The 7942-nt window shown below is 37.5% G+C and overlaps 1 non-coding gene across 1 annotated transcript; it reads left to right on the forward strand.

Annotated features, from left to right (window-relative positions):
- Nucleotides 1-1473: 1473 nt before the first annotated feature.
- On the forward strand, nucleotides 1474-1577 carry LOC115851563 (U6 spliceosomal RNA). The gene has a single exon (XR_004038841.1). It is a non-coding gene; the product is annotated as a U6 spliceosomal RNA (small nuclear RNA).
- Nucleotides 1578-7942: the final 6365 nt, after the last annotated feature.

The raw sequence follows: 7942 nt of genomic DNA on the forward strand, positions 1-7942 counted from the left end.
ACCCGCTGCACCTGGGACTCAGGACCAGGTCAGCCTGTCTGGTTTTGCTCCGTCCCTTCCCTCTCAAACTGGCCCAACGTCCTGGAGCCAAATGTATGCTCTGTCTAACCTCGGGATCAGTGTACTTGCCAGAAAGCATCCCGTCTCTCCCACCCCAGTAGGCCTATCCTTCTAGCCCTCCAGGCAAAACAAAAGTAAAGGTTTTCAAATATTTTATTTCCTTGTTTTAGTCTAGAATTTTTTGTATCTCAGAGTTTATAAACATTCTCAAATATGTCTAGATATTGCAATCTGGATCTTAGGTCACTTAACGTGCTTTCCCTTTATGACCTGTATTCATTTTCTCAACCCATTTTGAAATTTTGCCTGCACTGAAGGGATCAAATCAGTCACCTCCATTTCCAGAAACTTGCTCTTGTTCACAAATGTTTCATGGGCTTACCCACTTTAATCAGAGTACCACCCAATCTGCTGCCATATCTGTATAAGAGCTTAGTTGGATTTCTTCCAATCTTCAGCTGCAGAGAACTCATTTGCCTATGGTTTCTGTCTCAAATGATTTCTAATTCATAACAAGCTTGTCAACCGGCTTATGAAGAGGATGCTTTCCCACAGGTTCTGCACATCTTAAACAATATCACTGGACCGTCCAAGGGAATCAAAAATACCAAATTCTGTTGAACTGTTTTCTGTGCTTGGAAACAATACTGACTATTGATTATACTTGCAGTTAGCACTGTCGTTTTGTTTTCATTCTATCTTTACTAGTAATGCTAATATACTGAAGAAAAATAGAACTAAGGCTATTTTTATCTTGGAATCTATGATATCCCCAGGTAAAGTTGAGAGGGAATTATCTTTTTAACTCTAAGGTTTTTCTAACTGTTTATTTTGAAAAAATTTCAAACTTATACAAGGGTACAAGAATCGTACAATGAACTCCCATAAGTCCTTCAGCTAGATGTATCAATTGTAAACATACTTCATTTTGTGTCACATAAAATGCATGTTTTGTGTCTCCCTTTCTCTCTCTTTACATATGTTTTTATATGTATACATGTATGTACATATACATATAATTATATTATTATTAGTTCACCATTTAAGAGAAAGTTACAGACATAATGACCGTTTACTCCTAAATATTTCATCATATATTTCCCAATAAAAACGTCATTCTCTTATATAACCTCAGTAAAATGACCAAATTTAAGAACTGAATATTGCTATAACGCTATTATCTAATTTACATCCTAAATTTCACCAATTGCTCCAATACACTGGTAAAGTTATAATGTTTTAAGGACATGTAGAAATTTAGTCAATATAGACAAGCAGATGTTAACTTGCTTTTGAAAATGAATCTATTCAATATATTATAAAGATAAAAAAATCTATGTGAGAAACAGATTCTATGGTGAGAAACAGACTCAATCAACAAGAATTATTTAAGTATTCAAAAAACTATTGGAAGGATCACTTTGGCAATACATATACTAAAACGAAACAATGCAGAGAAGATTAGCATGGCCCCTGCACAAGATGATACACAAATTCTTGAGATGTTCAATATTTTTTTCAGAAAGGGAAAGAAATGGTTGAGTGTTATGGACTGAATTATGTTCCCCCCAAGTCCTTATGTTGAAGCCTTAACCCTCAATGTAATATATTTGGAGATAGAGCCTTTAAAATAGTAAGTAAGGTTACGTAAGGGTGGGGCCCTAACCCAATAGGACCAGTGCTCTGTTGGGAGGAGGAAGAGACACCAGGGGTGTTCTCACACAAAGGAAGGACCATGTGAGGACCCAGGGAGAGGGAAGCCCTTTGTAGGCCAGGAAGAGATCTCTCACCAGGAACCCACCCATGCTGGCACTTTGACCTTGGACTTCCAGCCTCCAGAACTGTGAGACATAAACTTCTGTGGTTTAAGCTACCCCATCTGTGGAATTTTGCTGTGGCAACTCTAGCAGTTTAATTCACTGGGTAAAAATAGAGGTAAAAATCATAGACTATCCTTCTCATGAGATTCTTAAATTAGATTTGATGGTTGAAGCAAACATTATAACACTTAACACTACCGGATGTAGTGCTCCATGTGTATAGAGGAAATACTTAAGACAATTTTATTTAAAAAGTAGAAAAGGGTTAAAGGTACCCAAGTGGGAGTAAACATTCAATACTTCACTCAAAGTAGTAAGATGTTGATATAAGGAAGCTGTGATGAGTTACTTATATATGTTGTAATATCTAGAACAACCACTAAGGAAGCTATATAGAATGATATGATCAAAAACATTATAAATAAATAAAAATGCTATTCTAAAATATGCGGAGGTAATCCACAAGAAAGCAAGAAAAGAGAAACAGAGGAATGAGAAACAGAAGAAACAAAACAAAAATTGAAATGCCAGACATAAGCCCTAAGTTTCAATAATTGCTCTAAATGTAAAGGGTCTAAATACACCAATTAGACAACAGAGGGTGGCAGAATGGATAGAAACACACAACCCAAATATACACTGTCTTCACAAAACTCACTTCAAATTTAAGTACAAAAGTAGTTTGAAAGTAAAAGGATGAAAAAAGATATATAATGCAAAATCAAAAAAGGAATGTCTATATTATATCAGATTAAGTAGACTTCAGAGCAAAGAAATCACTAGGGACAAAGAGAGACATTGCACAGTGAGTAAAGAATCAATTCACCAAAAAGATATAGCAATCCTAAATATGTATGCACCAAACAACAGAACTTCAAAAACATGAAGAAAACACTGAAAGGACTTAAAGAAGAAAAGGAGAAATCCACATTTACAGTTAGGGGCTTCATGACCCCTCTGTTAGCAATTGATAGAACCTCTAAACAGAAAACCAGCAAGAATACAGAAGAACTGAGCAATGTCATAAAACAACATCACCCAAGAACAGCAGAATGCACATTCCTTTTAAGCACCCATGGAACACTCACCAAGACAGACCATATCCTGGATAATTTTTTTTTAATTTAGCAAATTAAAAAAAAAAACTGAAATCATACAGAGTTTGTTCTCTGATCATAATGGAGTCATAGTAGAAATCAATGACAGATGGAGTCGTGCTAGAAATTGATGACAGAAAGACAAAAGGAAAATCTTCAAACATGGAGAGTAGCCAACACTCCTAAATAATCCATGGGTCCAAGAGGAAGTCTCAAAGGAAATTTTAAAATAAATTGAACTGAATGAAAATGAAAGCACAACATATCAAAATTTGTGAGATGCAGCTAAGAGGGAAATTTATAACACTAAATGCATACATAGAAAGGAAAAATCTCAAAATGATGTTCTAAGTTCTTACCTCACAAAACTAGAAAAAGAAAAGCAAAAGAAACCCAAAGCAAGCAGAAGGAAGGCAATAATGAAGATAATAGTGTAACTCAATAAAATTGAAAATAGGAAAACAATAGAAAAAAAATCAATGAAACAAAAGGTAGCTCTTTAAGAAAACTCAATAAAATCTGTAAACCTCTAGCAATACTGACAAAAATAAAAAGACATAAATCACTGCATCAGGAATGAAACAGGAAATATCACCACAGATCCTTCAGCCATCAAAACGATAGTAAGGGAATACTGTAAAATTTATACACATAAATTTGACAACGTAGAAGAAACGGATCATTTCTCAAAACCCACAAAGTACCAAAACTCAGGCAAGATGAGAAAGATAACCTTAGTAGCCTTAGAAGTCTCAAAACCATTAAAGAAAGCGAATTTATAAATCCCCAGACCCACATAGTGTCACAAGATAATTTTATCTAACATTTAAGTGAGAATTAACACAAAATTTTATACGATCTCTTCCAGAAAATAGATGAGGAAGGAATGTTTGCCAACTCATTTTATGAGGTTAATATTACCCTGACAGCAAAAGCAGAGAAAGACAGCCTCCCTCCAAAAACATGTACAGAGCAATCTCTCTCATGAACATAGACTCAAAAATTCTCGACAAAATATTAGCAAATCCAATCTAGCAATGTATAAAAAAATTAATATACCATGAAAAAGTAGAATTTCCAGACATGCAAAGCTGGTTCAATGTTCAAAAATCAGTCAACGTAAACCAGCATATCAACAGGCTAAGAAATCAATTGATACAGACACAGGATTTGAACAAATTCTATACCCAGTGATATAAAATCTCTCAGCAAACTGGGAATAGAGAGGAACTTCCTCAGCCTCATACAGAGTATCTACAAAAAGCCCACAGCCAATATCACAATTAAAGGTTAAAGACTGAATTATTTTCCTTTAAGACTGGAAATGAGGCAAGGATGCCTGTGCTCACCCCTCTTGTTCAACCTGGCACTGAATGTTCTAGTGCAATAAGAGGGAAAAATAAAGATATAAAGCCATCCACATTTGTGGGGAAGAAATAAAGCCGTCTGTATTGTAGATGATACGTGGTTGTCTGTGTAGAACATCTCAAGCAATCTACCAAAAAACTTCCCAGAGCTAATAAATGAGCTTAGTAAGATTACAGGACACAGGTAAACACACACAATTAATTACATCTATATATCTTAAAAATGGACAAGTGAAACAGAAGTCAAATATAGAAATCAACAAAATGTTGATACAAGAAATCAAAGAAGACGTAAATGGTTGGAGAGACTTGTCATGCTCATGTATTAGAAGTCAATTCTCCACAAAATCATCCATAGGTTTAATGGAATCTCTATCAAAAGTCCAGCAAAATTTCTGTAAACTTACACAAGTTTATTCTAAGATTTATACAGAAAGGGAGAGACCCTAGAACAGTCCCCCAAAAATGAAAAAGAAGAAGAAAATGGGAGGAATCCCTCTTCCCAATATTAGGGCTTACTCTATAGCTACAATTATCAAGACTATGATTGATATGATATTGGTATGATATTGGTAAGGGTTAGACACACAGATGAATGAAACAGACTAGAGAATGAAATTATCAAATTGACAGAGGTGCAGAAGCAATTCAATAGAGGAGGAATAGCCTTTTCCACAAATAGTGCTGGAGCAAACTAATAACTGTAGGCAAAATAAAATAAAATAAACCTTTCTCAAGAAAATATTAACAAATCAAATCCAACAGTGTATTTAAAAAGTATACACCCATGACCAAGTGTGATTTATCCCAAGTAGGCAAGGCTGGTTCAACATTCAAAAATCAATTAATACATCATATTAATAGATGAGATAGATGCCATCACAATAAAGAGTGTCAGCAAAATGAGAATAGAAGGGAACTTCCTCATCCATAAAGAACATCAAAAAACCTACAGCTGGCCTTCCCTGGTGGCGCAGTGGTTGAGAGTCCGCCTGCCGATGCACGGAACACCGGTTCGTGCCCCGGTCCGGGAGGATCCCACATGCCGCGGAGTGGCTGGGCCGGTGAGCCATGGCCGCTGAGCCTGCGCGTCCGGAGCCTGTGCTCCGCAGTGGGAGACGCCACAACAGTGAGAGGCCCGCGTACCGCAAAAAAAAAAAAAAACCATACAGCTAACTTCATGCTTAACGGTGAGAAACTAGATACTTTTCCCCTAAGAACGGGAAAAAGGCAAGCATTTCCCCTCTCACCACTCCTAGCCAACACTGTATTGTTGGCTTAAGGAAAGAAAAGGTATATAGGTTGAGAAGGAAGAAATAAATGTCTTTGTTCATGCATAACCTGTCTATGTAAAAAAATCCCAAGAATTGAGCCCCAAAAATGCCTCGAATTAGGTGATTATACCATGGCTATAGGATACAAGGTTAATATATAAAAGCCAGCTTTCTGATATACCAGCAGTGAACAAATGGAATTTAAAGTTAAAAACACAATACATTAGCACTGAAAAAAGTACTTAGGGATAAATCTAACAAAATATGTACAAGATCTATATGAGGGAAACTACAAAACTGAGAAACTGAAGATTTAAGTAAATGGAGAGAGATTTCACATTCATGGGTAGGAAGACTCAATACCATTAGCACATCAGTTCTTCCCAACTTGATCTATAGATGCAATACAAAATCCCAATCAAAACCCTACCCAGCTATTTTGTGATTATCAACAAACTGATTCTAAAGTCTATATGAAAAGGCAAAGGACCCAGAATAGCCAACACAATAGTGAAGGAGAAAAAGAAAGTCAGAGGGCTGACCCTACTGGACTTCCAGATTTACTGTAAAGCTACAAAAGTTAAGACAAGGGGGTATTGGTGAATGAACAGAAAAATGGATCAATGAACTAGAGTAAAGAGCCAGGACACAGACCCACGCAACTGATCATTGACAAAGGAGCAAAGGCTGTTCAACAGATAAAGAACAGTCTTTTCAAGAAATCATGCTAGGGCTTCCTTGGTGGCGCAGTGGTTAAGAATCTGCCTGCCAATGCAGGGGACACGGCTTTGAACCCTGGTCCAGGAAGATCCCACATGCAGCGGAGCAACTAAGCCCGCACGCCACAACTACTGAGCCTGCGCTCTAGAGCCCATGAGCCACAGCTACTGAGCCCACGTGCTGCAACTACTGATGCCCACGCTCCTAGAGCCTGTGCTCTGCAACAAGAGAAGCCACCGCAATAAGAAGCCCGTGCAACGAAGAGTAGCCCCCACTTGCCACAACTAGAGAAAGCCCGCGCGTAGCAACCAAGACCCAACACAGCCAAAAATACAATAAATAAATAAATTTAAAAAAAAGAAATCATGCTGGAACAACTGAACATCCATGTGGGGAGAAAAATGTAGATTCAGACCTCAAACCTTTCACAAAAATTCAACTCAAAATGGATCAGAGACCTAAAAGTGAAAGGCAAAACTATAAAACTTCTAGAAGAGAACATAGGAGAAAATCTAGGTGACCTTGCTCTGGCAATGAGTTTTTGAGATACTACACTGAAAGCAGCACAATCCATGAAAGAAAAAATTGATAAGCTGAACTTCATTAAAATTTAAAACTGCTGCTCTGTGGAAGACACTGCTACGAGACTGAACAGACACGTCAGAGGCTGGGAAGACATACTTGCAAAAACATATCTGAGCGTTTGTATTGCAAGTATACGAAGAACACTTGAAACTCAACAATAAGAAAACAATACAATTAAAAAATGGGCCAAAGATCTTAAAAGACAACTCACCAAGGAAGGTATACAGGTGGCAGACAAGCATATGAAAGGATGTTCCACATCATATGTCATCAGGGAAACGCAAAGTGAAACAACAATGAGATACCACTACACACCTGTGAGAATGGCCAGTGTCTGGAACACTGACAATTCCAGATGCTGACCAGGATCCTTTCACTGCTGATGGGAGTGCAGAATGGTACAGCCACTTTGGAAGACAGTTTCAGCTTCTTATGAACCTGAACATACTCTTACCATATGATTTAGCAACCATACTCCTTGGTATTTACTCAAAAGATTTGAAAACATATGTCCACACAAAGACCTGCACACAGATGTTTATAGCAGCCAAAACTTGGAAGCAACGAAGATGCCCTTCAGTAGGTGAATGGATAAATAAAGTGTGGTCCATCCAGACAATGTAATATGATTCAGCACTGAAAGAAATGAGCTATCAAGCCTGGAAAAGACATGAAGGAACCTTAAATGCATATTACGAAGTGAAAGAAGCCAATCTGAAAAGGCTACAGACTGTATGATTTCAACTATAAGACAGGAGGAAAAAGGAAAAACAACGGAGACAGTAAAATGATTATTAGTCGCCAGGGGCTGAGCAGTGGGAGGGATGAATAGGCAGAGCACAGGGGATTTTTAGGGCAGTGAAAATACTCTGTATGGCACTCAAGTGGTAGATACAGGACATTACACATTTGTCAAGACTCATAGAATATACATCACCAAGAGCGAACCCCGATGCAAACTATGGACTTCAGTTAAAAATAATAAAATGTGGGCTTCCCTGGTGGCGCAGTGGTGGAGA

The sequence above is a fragment of the Globicephala melas genome, chromosome 14 (genome assembly GCF_963455315.2).
Source record: "Globicephala melas chromosome 14, mGloMel1.2, whole genome shotgun sequence".
Lineage (NCBI taxonomy): Eukaryota > Metazoa > Chordata > Mammalia > Artiodactyla > Delphinidae > Globicephala > Globicephala melas.